Source organism: Thalassophryne amazonica, chromosome 3 (assembly GCF_902500255.1).
Source record: "Thalassophryne amazonica chromosome 3, fThaAma1.1, whole genome shotgun sequence".
In the NCBI taxonomy this organism is placed as follows: domain Eukaryota; kingdom Metazoa; phylum Chordata; class Actinopteri; order Batrachoidiformes; family Batrachoididae; genus Thalassophryne; species Thalassophryne amazonica.
The window spans coordinates 74,659,566-74,674,415 of NC_047105.1; the positions used below are offsets into that span (position 1 = coordinate 74,659,566).

At 40.7% G+C, this 14,850-nt stretch overlaps 1 protein-coding gene across 1 annotated transcript in view; it reads left to right on the forward strand.

Moving 5' to 3' along the window:
• The first annotated feature begins 8,426 nt into the window (after positions 1 to 8,426).
• LOC117507054 (retinoic acid receptor gamma-A-like) overlaps positions 8,427 to 14,850 on the forward strand; it is a 108,924-nt gene continuing 102,500 nt past the window's right edge. Inside the window, exon 1 of the mRNA XM_034166752.1 lies at positions 8,427 to 8,580. The gene's annotated coding sequence lies outside the window, so the exon portion shown is untranslated. The remainder of the gene's footprint in view (positions 8,581 to 14,850) is intronic.

Sequence of the window (14,850 nt, forward strand, 5' to 3'; positions counted from 1 at the left end):
AAAAACATCTGCACCAACTCAGCAACAGGTAGCTGCTTCAAAAAAAAAAAAAAAGTCTCACAAATTGATAAGAACGCTTGCAAACACAGAGAACACAAACAAATATGATCTGCAGCACACGCAACACTTTCATGATGTCTTCTGCAAATTCACACATCGCACTCAAACACTGAAACACTTTGCAAAGCTCCACAACACAACAGAAGTGCAGACAACACAAACATCAGTCTGCACCCAGAGCACTTTATCTGATGGACCATTCAGTGTATCGTGGTGCTGCACTCTTTTTCTCATCCTGGTCAACAGAACTGAGTAAAGCCCCTCTCACACAGATGCCATGGGCGTGGCATGTTAGTGGCAACCACTGGCGTGCTGCACTCACTATGCACACGCCTGCACTTCCCACCGATACAGTTGATTGCTGGCATGTAGCCACTGCCGTAAGTGTGGTGGTCAGCGGTGTTTAACGTAGCACCGAGTCTGCTGCTTCCTGGTCAGTGTTTATTTCTATTTTCTTCCATTTTATTTTGGAGTTTCTGAACAACTTGGTGCTTCCCAGCCAGTCACACAGATGGCGTGTGTAGGAGAGTTAGTGTTGTATAAGTTGTGGCATTCTGTGAAGTCTCTGTGGCAGATAGTGGTGAACGTGCCACTATCTGTCAAACATGTGTGGCCTGGAAACGCCACACACGTGTTGTCAAACTTTGCAAAGTGTTTGTGCGGCTGCGTGCTGTAGATTGTTTAAATTGTCTGTGTTTGCAAATGTTTTTCACTTAACTAGATGTTTTTTGATGCAGCTGCCTGTTGTTGAATTGATGGGTGATTCTTAGACTACGGGCATTTATTATGTCCTTTGATCATATTGTTAGAAAAACAGAAAAAAGGGAAAATTTCACACTTTTATAGTTATCTTTACAATGAAAGTGTTTTAAGAAATTTGTTCTAGTAGTCTATGATGACTTTTTCACCTTTTTTCAGCATCATTATATGCAAATATTGCCGTTTTGTGCTTGTCCCACACCCAGACTTTTGATCTTCAATGATAAAAATGAATGGTAAAGAAACGTTTTTCTAATGTTTTAAAATATCTCTGAATAAAATATCAGTAAAATAATCAAAACATAATTGGGGTATTCAATGTCATACAACTGTTGTGATTTTTTTAAACAAAATGTAGTTGTCCCACACTATTGCCATAATTTCCACCACAACACTGTAATGTCCCTTTAAACAGTTTGTATGAAAGATTGTTTGGGTAGTTTCTATGGAGATAAACAGTGACATCAGAGCACATGTATATAGCGCCAAATCACAACAAACAGTTGCCCCAAGGCGCTTTATATTGTAAGGCAATGGTGTGGTGGAAATTACATTTACAAGGCCAATAGTGCCCATAGTTAAAGAATCACCCTGATGCTTTTTGTATTTGTAATTTTTTTTTTTTTGTATTCAATACTGTTGCCTTAATCTGGACGTGTTGCAGCTCCTATTCACCACTGTGTCTTTCTTACTACAAAGCACAACACCAAATATGCAGATATGTTTTGGAACTAAAGTTTGGTAGCAGTGGAGAAAATTTATCTTTGCATTAATTTTTATGTCTCTTTATTGTTTGTGTTTGTCTTGTTGTTATTTGTTTTGTTTAAATAATAATTTGCCTTCTTTTCTCAGAATGCATTTAACTTTATAACCCTGAACTGACAAGCATCACTCCTTGTTTTTTTTTTTTGTGTTATTGTTTTTGTTGGGGGGGGGGGGGGGGGTGTCTTTTTCTCCTTTACTCATTTTCTCCATGAGGCCTTTTTTTTTTTTTTTGGTCTTCATTGCTCCCCCTCTTTTTGCCTGCAGGTCTAGCGAACCCTCATCCAGCAGTACAGTGTGTTCTTTGTGTGTTGGCATCTTTAGCTGTTTGAGAAGCAGAAAAGACATAAAGGAGCCTTAGGACCCGAAACGTGTTTATGGTGACTGTGTGGGTGCGATTATTTTTATGTCAGCTCTTTTTCTTGCTTCAAGAAAATTAACAGCAGGGAGCTGTGGTGTATTAAAGGTTCTTTGTGCATCTCATGCATGTGCAGTTTTGGTGTCTACGCTCATTGGCTTCAGCACCAGTGTTTATTGGTTTGTGGGCATTTACGTCTTTGCTTCTCTGCACGCGTGCTCGTATGTCTACATGTGCCTGTGCGAGCTGGTGAACTCGTCATGCATGCCTGTCATCCTCGGCATGTCTCTTCGTGCACTGCGGGGCTTCACATGACATCAATCTGAGCGCAGTTTGGATAGTGATCTCATTACCAACAGCCTGTTGCTGATTAAAACCTGCCGTCTGCACCCTCTTTGTTCGCCCTTTCTTCTCTCTCCTCGCCACTCTCTCCTGTTTCCTTGTCCTTTGTGCGCCCCCTCCTGCCTTCTCCGCCCCTTTACTGCAGAATCGCACCATTCTGCGGTTTCTCTGCTGCTCGCTGCCAAAGCGGGCCCCATTTCAAGCTCTGCAAAAACTTATAAGCTCTCCTCAGTTTTCTCCCCTCCATTTCTTTGTTCTTCCTCAATGCCCATATGTAGGCCTCTTTGTCAGACGCAGAACCCCCTCACAACCTACCAGCAGGCCCTATTGAAGTGCTCGTGTTTCCAGTCTTCTTTGCTTGAGTTTGTGTCAACTCACTTTGACCCTCTTTGACATTAGGGTTTAAACGAATACATAAAATGAGGAAAATGGACAACATGTGTGCCAACATCTGTGTGCGTGCATATGCAGAAAAGGATGCATAACTTCTGCCCGCCAGATTTAGAATCAAGAACACACTCTCCTCCTCTCTAGTCATTTGACTGACATTGAAATACAAACAGCACTGACCTTTCACCTCCCTCACTGACCCTGTGTGTGAGATGTGTGGCAGTGACTTGTGATGGACAGGTCCATATGTGACATCATAGCAGAATGTGCAGACTGCCTGGACAGACTGTATATATACCCTCCAAACGTTTTGTGATATGACTCACAGTTTTCTGAAGAGCAGTTTTGAAGGTCAAATGGGGCGGCACCAAAAGCTGCCCTTTTGGCAGTGCTTAACGCCACCATATTCCTAGCCAACCCCAAAAGAGGAGGAGTCTGGGCAAGACCTGGGCTGGGATGATTAAAGCATGAACCCCCCCCCCCCCATCTCAGAGTTCCCAAACAAGCTAAGGTTAACAGGCTAACGTGGATTCAGGTGCTTGATTAAGGTGTATTTTGTGGACTGGGTGGTGGTTTTTATAATGGGTGGCTTAGGGGAGGTATAACAAAACATGACTAACATGCTAGTAACCGTTGCATCATCAGTGAACCTAATGTCACCAAACTACTGATCCCTGTTAATTAGTGCTAATGGTGTTAACATACTAAAATTTTGCTCAACAGAAAACCTGAAGCACAGACTTCTTAGATAGTCTGTTAGTACAATAACCAAACAGCAAGTTATATTATCCTCTATATAAAGCATCTTATATGTGTGGCTCTGTGCCACTGTATGTATGTCCACAGTGAAGGTGGCACTCTCAGCATTGTGGCTTTCTGTGTGCGTAATCCATCACTTAACTCAATAGGGAACAACTGCACTGTGGTGTTACGGACTTCTAAAAGGTGATGTTTTGAAGATGTGAATGATTAAATCCATCACAAATCACTGCTTTAAGACAATTACCTTTGTCATGTCATCAGCTATAGTCTGAAAATAAACATACTCATAAATTAATAAAAATTTAACTTCTTCTTTCAGAGGACCACAAATCTGCTTTTGAGGTGCATACTATCACCTGCTGTATCAGAGTCTTTGGAATCATAGCATTAATTTTACTCAGTCAATACAATACAGAACATGAAACAATAAAATGAAGCATACATTATACAGCTTTTAAGACTGAACTCTCTGAGTGTTGTAGTTTGTTTTTAGCCTAAAACCTCCACGTTGATGCACTGATTCCAACGGTGTGCTTATATATTTGAAAAACATTTTACAACTTGGTAGTTGCTCTTCTCCTAGGTGAAAGTGCTCAGAAAGGACAGACATGGTTGAGTCCTAAGCAGCTAGTAGCCCTCGCTAATGGGCCCTGGAGTCTGGACTCTTCTCACTAGCTCACAGCTATCATTCAAACCAAACGCCGCAAAATTTTTACAAGTTAATGGCTTAAAATATCTTAAACTGATGTGTTATTTAAAAAAAAAAAAACAATTCTCGAGCAGGTATCATGAATGGAGAAACTAGCTAGTGTTAAAACAGATTGTGGGACCAGACTGTAAACGGGTGTATTCCACTGGAAAGTTTGAGAAATTAACATGGTCTTCTATGGGAAGTGACACAGTTTTGGAGCAAGCCTCAAGTAGCCATTCAGGGAAGTGCACATTTTGGCACTAATGTATGGGCTTCATTTTCCAACATCAGAGATTTTGTTGAAATTAGAATCCAGTAATACAGTAGATGTATCAGTTAAAGATGCAATAAAGTCAATCTCTGAAGCCCCATCATTCAGTAGTGAGAAAAGATGAGAATCAAAGAAGTGCTTTTTCTCTCAAATTTGCACAGCAACTCCCGGAATGTGCTTTTGTTCTACTATTAAAACACACATATGTCATGGCTGCAGACAGATATTTAAATGGACTGCATTTATATAGCGCTTTCCATCTGCATCAGACACTCAAAGCGCTTTACACATTAATGCCTCACATTCACCCCAATGTCAGGCTGCTGCCCTGAAAGGCATCCACTACACACCGGGAGCAACTAGGGGATTAAGGACCTTGCCTAAGGGCCCTTAGTGATTTTCCGGTCAGGCTGGGATTTGAACTGAGGATCCTCTGGTCTCAAGCCCAACGCTTAACCACTAGACCATCACCTCCCTATTTATCGTTGGAGAATTGCCATAAGGGTCGACGGCGAATAACTCTCTTTTGGAGCCAGCCTCAAGAGGCCATTCAAGGAACTGCAAGATTTGCATTTGGTGTTGGGTTAATTTTTTAGATTGAGGCTTGGTGGAGATACCAGAATTCTCTGGGTGGCTACAGCCCCACTTATACTATCTATACTAGTTATTAATTTTATGTCCATCAAGAAATCAGCTAATTAGTTAAACGTAACCATTTGAAAAGGAAGTTGAAAGTAATGTTGTTGTGTCAAATGCTGTTGTTGAGTGTGAAGACACAAAGAATGTAAAGTTTGTCGTCAGCTCAAGGTGACCTGCTGTTGATCGGCCTGTTGTCGGTCGTCTGTGTGGACAGTCAGCCAGATACAAACAGACAGCTTTATCCATGACATGAAGAGGCAGTTTGCTCTGGCCCTCGGGGGCTGACTGGCCAGGTTTGATCTCATCAAGGATCGCATGTATCTCTATTAAATCCTTCCTCTAAAGAAGCTCACTGGCTTGATTTGCTTTGGAAAATTCTGTAGGATGGAAACAGCCACCTGGAGCTGATTTAAAAGTGTGGAAAGTCAAAGGCTCATTGTACTTCACAGGCGAGACTAAATGGAACACAGTTTGCATTCTGGAGATTAAATGAAACCATCTAACATATGTACCAGGTTGTAACATCTGCACTCTACATTTTAGTTTGTTTTTAATTTTTCTTCTTACTAGCATTTCTCATTTATTGGGAGAAGGTTTAGCATGGATGTTTAATTTTCTTTAAAGAAATGCTTTGTGAATGTGGAGACTTACTATACTTTCCACAGGTTCAGTGGCATGAAAAACTTTAGAAACCCTTGAGCATCTACAAATTATTATTATTATTATTATTATTATTATTATTATTATATTTATGACAACAGCTTTTTTTAAAAGGACTCTGTTTCTCAATATTAAGATTTCTAAATTGATGCCCTTTAAATTCAGTGCAAACAATCTATACAATATTATAAAAATGTTACAAGTATGGGATTGCTTTAATACAACACAACTAAATCATCACTTTTACAGCAGTTTTCTTTTGACAAGTGGGAATTGATAGATGACATTTCCAATTCACTGAAATAGAATGTTGCATAGCTTCATGCTGGAGTGGAACAGAAATTAGGAAGCAAAATTTCAGCTACAGTTTGCTCGAAAGGCACATGAAAACTTGAGCCTAGATTGTATCTGTTTTCTTGCAACAAAATCTTCTGTTCCACTCCACCATGGAAGTGTTTTACTTGGGTGATGATGCAACAGACATAACATGCACTATGCATAGTTTCTGCAGTCATTTCCACAGAGGTGTGAGTGAGAATGTGAATGTGTTTGCCTGCATGTGTCAGCAGAGCGACAGACTGGCGGCCTGTCCAGGGTGTACCCTGCCTCTCACCCAGGGACTGCTTGTATTGGCTCCAGCTCCCCCATGACCCTTAACTGGAGTAAAATGGTTTAACATATGAATGTAGACATTCATTGTATGTTTGCTACTGTGCTGTTGCATGTTGGTGCTGCCTCTGCTCGCCTTTTGTTCAGCAGCACAAACAGTAGCAGAAAGCGCAGCATAAAAGAAGCCCAGAAGAAGAAGTCAGCTGTTGTTAGCATAGTATAAATAGCCTAGCATAACTTTCCTGTTCTGCCTGAGTAGGACATTATTAACAAATTGGGCAGCGCAAGTCTCATTTGAGGGCGGGCGCAAAAGTGGTTAAAATATGATACATATGACGTAATTTCTCTCCTTCTGGGACAGAAACACGGCACTTTCTCTGAGTTTTGTCAAATTACATGCAAAGTGAAAATGCAAAGAAAAAGTGACAGTGCGGTGGAAGTGGACGTGTTGCAGTTGTTTATGACCCGGAGCTCAACATGTCGAGGCAGTTTTGCTCGCTCAGTAACGGGAGACATATGAATTATAATTGTAACCTAACTCTCTTTATCCTTAAGTGGTCCAAACCGGTTTAAATCCAGTTCTACATGCATATACCAAGAAAGAACAAAGGAAAGTGAGATTGAGAATGAAACTAAAAATATAACCCTAAATATAATCAACTACCTTAATACCAAAAGAATACAGAAAACAAATAAAGAAAACCATAATTAAACACAAAAAAAATATATCTAACACAAGCAAGAGAAGCAGCGACTCTGGTTAGCTGTGTAGGCTAACACTACCAACACGACGTCGCACATTTGCCTCATCCTACTGCACTTTCGTGACTGCAGCTGTAATTGCAGCTGAAAACAAACAGTACACCATTTTCGATGTGAAGTTATGGTGTGTATATATATATTGCACAACAGGAGCGGCTGTTCCCATAATTGGTCAAATTCCACAATATCATGCAAGGTTTCAAACGATGACTGCGCTGCCCTATGTGAAGTGAATGTAAAAAGCAAAGACTTTTCTATCCTTTATACTGCCTACCAGACACTACCAGACATGTTGATTTTGTTACCTTGAAAACTTAACGTTGGTCTCAAGAGGGCGTTACACTGACCTTTGAATTTTTATGGGAGTTTGAAGACATGGAAGTAGTAGCGTAACTCAACCAGTTTATAAAGTTAAAATTGAGTTATTAACTGGTTCGCTGTGCTTTTCAGTCAGTTCAGTGGACCACATAGTAATATCTTTTACTTTCAATCAATATCCATTTCATATCAGTGATTGTTACACGCCATAGCCACTTACCCATTTACAGGTGGGTAGACTGGGATGATGCAGATTTGAGGACACAGACACTTAGAGTGACCAGGAATGAACCCAGGTCTACATATTGGTAGCCTACCCCTGTCCCACTGATCTGCAGGCTGTACTATTATTGACATTGAATGTAAGTAATAGATATCGCATTTCCTACTTGTTGTTTTCCATTGTTTAAGGCTTACGAATGGCAGGAGTGACCAATTCTTTCTGCACTGGGATATTTTGTCACAATAGCACCAGGTGGCTTCTTGATGGGCTGTGGGCCCCTGATTGGCTGCGGGCCCCTGGTTCTCCCACACTGGGTGGCTGCAGTCCTAAATTTAAGGCATTGTAAACATGGAGAGTGAAATCCAGTGGCTGACACGAATATCCCCAAAGGTGTGCAGCCTCATGCAGCATGTGTGCGCCTGTAAGTCAATAACTGTTTCGATACTGCGTTGCACACCCTCCCTGTTGCCGCATGCAAGCCCGTCTTTGGAGTGGAAGAGTAACAAATTTAGAAGTTCAAACAAACAGTCACACAGTGGAAATCCAACAAAGAGTGTTGACTGACAGTACAGTGTAGGACCGGAGGTAAAGAAAGCCACCGTGAGACCAAAGAAAGAGAAACAGAGCGAGAGGGAAAGAGAGGGGGTGGGCAAGCAAGCTGAAACCTAAGCTTTGTGGACCTGTTTTCCCTTCCTTCGGGCATTCTGCGGCCGGTAAAAAATGTGCTGTATATTTGAAGTGTTGGATCACGTGACAAAGGCAGGGTTTCTGAATCAAAGTACACGATGATTTCAGGAGGAGGAGAGAGAGAGAGAGAGGATGTAGGAGAGAGACGGGACAGGGAGAAGGAGGCGGAATGCAACAGGCTGTGCTGTGTTGTCTCTTCTGACTGACATACACAGCGACTACCACGTTCCTCCTGAGCGGTTCCCTCCACAGCAGTCAGACCGTGAGGCGTTCACATCCCAGACCGGGTAAGTTCAGTTTTCCCAACATTCCAAAGCTTTTCCTTCTGACTTCAGTCTGTGAGAAAGGAAGAGGTACAGAGGACATGTCAGAGCATGAGTGAGATGTGTGTGTGTGTTTTTGGGAAGAAGGAGACAGCTGTGAGTGGAGAGAGATTGAGTTTCCTGAGGAGAGCCTTAATTGGGAACAGAGATTTTTGGGAAAGAACAACAGAAGAGTTAAGTAGGAGAAATGAAGCCGATCAGTGCTCACATGTGACCGCTCCAGCTGTGGAGAGGTTCTGATCACTTCGACATCAGCTTAATAATAATGGCTGCATGTTGACTTAAATAAAATAAATAAATAGATCTCAGAATAGAAGTGTTGGCTGATTATTTTCAGCATGTCCGGCTCAGTGTGGATCTGTGGCTGACTGCTGCAGGAAACAATCTCAGGCCGTTTTCCAGCAGACGATCCCGCGGGCTCTCAGCCAGCAGGCTGACTGTCACCCGTGACGGATCTGTTCATCCCCATCACAAATGGCCGAGCAGCAGCTTGCACACCTGAGTATGAGCACGCTCAGTCCCTCATCCCACCTGAAGACTGGGTGCAAACACGTTTCCACCTGTGAGGGGAGAGGAAAGCCCCCACCACCACCAAAAAAAGCTGCTGCAGACATTGCCAGACAATCAGCATGCACAGGCGTGAACTTGCTGACCCGTCGTGTCTCCCCGCCGCGTTGTACGTTGTGTAAATACAGATGATATGCTTGATTGATGGCTGTGATTAAGATGCTATTTGTCCACTAACATCACACTGTAGTGCAACATCCCGCTATGTGCTATTCTAGCAAACACTTCACACATTTATTCCAGATTAATTTTCCTTAATGGCAGATGGAATACTCATCAGATCAAGGTGTAAAAAAAAACCCCAAACGACAGTGCCAGCGAGTCGTGTAGAACATAAACGGCTCTGGGTGGAAACGAGCCGTGTTGCATTAGAGATCCCATTCTAGGCCACAGTGACAGACTCATCAACTCTAAATATAACTTTGTTTCTTCTGTTCTTTTTGCAGTGCGTTTCATCACTGGGTCGTTTTCTTTCTCAGTGGGCATCTCTAAAGTGTCGGCTGCTATATGAACTCTGTCTTTTCTGGTTCATTAGATTTCAACACTGCTGTAAAATGTTAAAGAATTTGGGGTGAATGCATGCGCTGTGGGTTGTCATAATTTTACACCACTAAGAATGTTTGTTTTTGTTAATCAGGATTTTTTTGGAAAACTAATGAAAGTTTTTCACCAACTAAGTGAAAATGTTGAGCCTGACTTGGAATAAATCTTCTTAACTGTACCCAACCTGAAATTTAAAGTGTAGATCACAACATTTTACTACAACACTGCACTCATAGAGGACAAACCTCCACCAACACTAGTTTCCAGTTTCACTAATTTTTTACCTTGGAGCAAATTTTCAAGGCCAAAGTCCTATTAGAAGTGGCTTTCATGAGCTAAATTAGATGTGATCAAATGTCAGGAGTATGTATTTAGTTCATGCACTTGAATCAAAGTTTTTTTGTGGAGTTGTCAGGTTGTTGTTTTTTTTTTTTTAAACTTTTTCAGTTTCTGAATTCTTCTTCAGATCATTTCACAGGACATTGATTATCTCTGCTATGCACAGTTTGTCATGGCTTTTGGCAATTGGTTCCCACTGATAACTGGAAGATAGACAATCAGGCATAAAACTGGAACCTCCATCCAATTTTGGTGTGTACATAAATCCATAACAGAAAAATGAGCGTGACTGAGGCACTTTTGATTGAGGTATAATGCAAAATGTACCCCAAATGGGTTTTTCAATATTAAATTCAAATCTGCACAAAATCCACAGTCCGGAACAGATCCAGATCAAAATTTGTCAGGTGATAGTGAGTGCAAGTCTGCACCTCACTTTCAAATATGAGAGTGATTGTGGTAAGTTTGATTAAGATATAATGTAAAATATACATTAAATGAGGTTTTCAATGTTAAATTTAAATGGCCACAAAATCTGTAATCTGGATCAGATCCCGAATCAAACTTTGTCAGTCAGTAAATGATAGCATCCTACATAACCCTGTCAAATATGAAAGAAATTTGATCTTGAGTTGTGACTTTTTGAAAATTAGTTCAATGTTAAAGGATAGAGATTTTCCAGTTTTACAAGATTTTTCCTGACTTTGAGCTTTGAACGATGGCCTTGAACATTGAATAAGTTCTTACCTATCAGGATATGAATCCTCTGTAAAACTTTCATAATTATATATGAAAAATTGTGGTTTCCAGGCTGTTCAAAAACAAAACAAATGGGTGAAAACATAATCGCCAGGCATTTTGTGCATTAAAATGATTACATTTGGTCCACTTCCTCTTTTTCTAAGTTTGCTGTGGAGTGGTACCTTAAAATCCTAAAGCCTGATATGCTTCTCCAACTCAATAACTCCGTGGCCACACAATGACGTCGACGTGCGCCTTTTAAAGTTCCCTGTCGCGTTGGTGGGTGTCGAAATGCAGTTTACCATAGCAACAGTGGCCTTTTCTGTATCAGTTTGTCCCTCAATAAGCTCCACTTTTTTATACGATTTTCAACCTCCATACCAACATTGCGGTACGTACAGTTTCTATCCATGAATTGCGGGTCATTTGAGCGTCTTTGTGGTTTGTAGACTGCATGTTGTGAAGTTGGTCATGCTTGCAGACTTTTCTGCCAAACATATTTGATCTATGATCAAAAAGTATAGGGTCAACTGTTTCATTTTTCCTGGACTTTAATGTCTTGTAGAACAAACTTTAGTGTTCCTGAAATGAGAAAACGCCATTATTTCCCAGTAAATCCATTTCATGGTATTCATATTTCAGAGTTCTTTTTGGTGCATTTTTGAGACACATATATACAGTGAGGAAAATAAGTATTTGAACACCCTGCGATTTTGCAAGTTCTCCCAACTTAGAAATCATGGAGGGGTCTGAAATTTTCATCTTAGGTGCATGTCCACATAGTCTAAAAAAAAAAAAATCCGGAAATCACAATGTATGATTTTTTTTAATAATTTATTTGTATGTTACTGCTGCAAATAAGTATTTGAACACCTGCCAATCAGCAAAAAGTCTGGCCCTCAAAGACCTGTTAGTCCGCCTCTAAAAAGTCCACCTCCACTCCACTTATTATTCCAAATTAGAAGCACCTATTTGAGGTCGTTAGCTGCATAAAGACACCTGTTCACCCCACACAATCAGTAAGACTCCAACTACTAACATGGCTAAGACCAAAGAGCTGTCCAAAGACACCACAGACAAAATTGTAGACCTCCACAAGGCTGGAAAATTGCAATTGCCAAGCAGCTTGGTGAAAAAAGATCAACTGTTGGAGTAATTATTAGAAAATGGAAGAAGCTAAACATGACTGTCAATCTCCCTTGGACTGGGGCTCCATGCAAGATCCCACCTCGTGGCGTATCAATGATCCTAAGAAAGGTGAGGAATTACCCCAGAACTGCACGGGAGGAGCTTGTCAATGAACTGAAGAGAGCTGGCACCACTGTTTCCAAGGTTACTGTGGATAATACACTAAGACATCATGGGTTAAAATGCATGGCACGGAAGGTTCCCCTGCTTAAATCAGCTCACGTCCAGGCCGTCTTAGGTTTGCCCATGACCATTTGGATGATCCAGAGGAGTCATGGGAGAAAGTTATGTGGTCAGATGAGACCAACATAGAACTTTTTGGTCTTAATTCCATTTGCCGTGTTTGGAGGAAGAAGAATGCTGAGTACCATCCCCAAAAACACCATCCCTACTGTGAAGCATGGGGGTGGAAGCATCATGCTTTGCGGGTGTTTTTCTGCACATGGGACAGGACGACTGCACTGTATTAAGGAGAGGATGACCGGGGCCATGTATTGTGAGATTTTGGGGAACAACCGCATTCCCTCAGTTAGAGCATTGAAGATGGTCGTGGATGGGTCTTCCAACATGACAATGACCCGAAGCACACAGCCAGGATAACCAAGGAGTGGCTCCGTAAGAAGCATATCAAGGTTCTGGAGTGGCCTAGCCAGTCTCCAGACCTAAACCCAATAGAAAATCTTTGGAGGGAGCTCAAACTCCGTGTTTCTCAGCGACAGCCCAGTAACCTGGCTGATCCAGAGAAGATCTGTGTGGAGGAATGGGCCAAAATCCCTGCAGTGTGTGCAAACCTGGTGAGAAACTACAGGAAACGTTTGACCTCTGTAATTGCAAACAAGGCTACTGTACCAAATATTAACATTGATTTTCACAGGTGTTCAAATACTTATTTGCAGCAGTAACATACAAATAAATTATTAAAAAAATCATACATTGTGATTTCTGGATTTTTTTTTTTTTTAGATTATGTCTCTCACAGTGGACATGCACCTAAGATGAACATTTCAGACCCCTCCATGATTTCTAAGTGGGAGAACTTGCAAAATCGCAGGTGTTCAAATACTTATTTTCCTCACTATATATATATATATATATATATATATATATATATTATATATATATATATATATGTATGTATTATATATATATATACATATATATATTATATATATGTATGTATATATATATATATACATATATATATATATATATATGTGTGTGTTTGTGTGTGTGTGTGTGTATACAGTAAAACTTGCATAAACCTTCATCGTAAAAACCAGATACTTGCACTCACCAGCCAAAAGCAAATGTCCCAATGCTTCTGTATGTTTTTCCATGTAATAAACACTGTATATAAGGGACTTTGTATAACTCCCCTAGCATGTACCGGACAGAACAGTCAGGACGTTCCCAGTAACAGAGGTATGAAATGGCATTCAGTACTGACACTCGCCAATACAAGGAAAGTGGGTATCGTATTTCCTTGATTAAAAGCCTGGGTGTTTATTTTTTTCAAACCGTGCTCAAAAACGGGACCTAAACGAGGCAGACCTTTATTCAAAGCTGGCGATTATTAACAAAATGCTGCTTGCTGCCTGTATTGTAGTAATGTGTTAAGTTTCACACTTATCCCTGGTTGTGATGAAGCAAACTGCTTTAGATCACGGCCCCTCTGTGTGGCTGCGAACCCTCCCCATAGCGTGATGCGCACCTGACAAACGACGGTGGGTGCAAGGGCTGTGATTGGTCACTTTTCTGGTTTCACTCCTTCCTCTTCCGTCATATAGTTTTTGCAGTGCACATGCCGACTACATTTTGATCATGGATCAAATACATTTGGCAGATATGACCAACTTCACAACACACAGTCTAAAAGCTACAAAGATGCTCAAATGACCCACAGTTCATGGAGGAAACTGCATGTACCATACCACTGATTTGGAGGTTGATGATTGTATACAGAATGGAGCTCATTGAGGGACAAATTAATCCAGAAAAAGCCACTGTTATTATTAATTAATTTATTTATTTTGTTTGTTTCAGATGAAGATTTGACCCAGTCATTAAATGAGACAGGTCCTTATTCAATGCCAGCTTTTAATCAAGGAAATGCATAAACGTAATTGGTTCTGGGGATTCCCTGTAGATCGTTTAGTGCCTCCTGACTCTAACTAATCCGTTACATATATGTAATGGAATATGATTTTGTCAATTTTATACAGTAGTGTTCAGAATAATAGTAGTGCTATGTGACTAAAAGATTAATCCAGGTTTGAGTATATTTCTTATTGTTACATGGGAAACAAGGTACCAGTAGATTCAGTAGATTCTCACAAATCCAACAAGACCAAGCATTCATGATATGCACACTCTTAAGGCTATGAAATTGGACTATTAGTAAAAAAAAAGTAGAAAAGGGGGTGTTCACAATAATAGTAGTGTGGCATTCAGTCAGTGAGTTTGTCAATTTTGTGGAACAAACAGGTGTGAATCACGTGTCCCCTATTTAAGGATGAAGCCAGCACCTGTTGAACATGCTTTTCTCTTTGAAAGCCTGAGGAAAATGGGATGTTCAAGACATTGTTCAGAAGAACAGCGTAGTTTGATTAAAAAGTTGATTGGAGAGGGGAAAACTTATTCGCAGGTGCAAAAAATTATAGGCTGTTCATCTACAATGATCTCCAATGCTTTAAAATGGACAAAAAAACAAACAAAAAACAGAGATGCGTGGAAGAAAACGGAAAAAAAACCCCCCATCAAATTGGATATAAGAATAACCAGAATGGCAAAGGCTCACCCATTGATCAGCTCCAGGATGATCAAAGACAGTCTGGAGCTACCTGTAAGTGCTGTGAC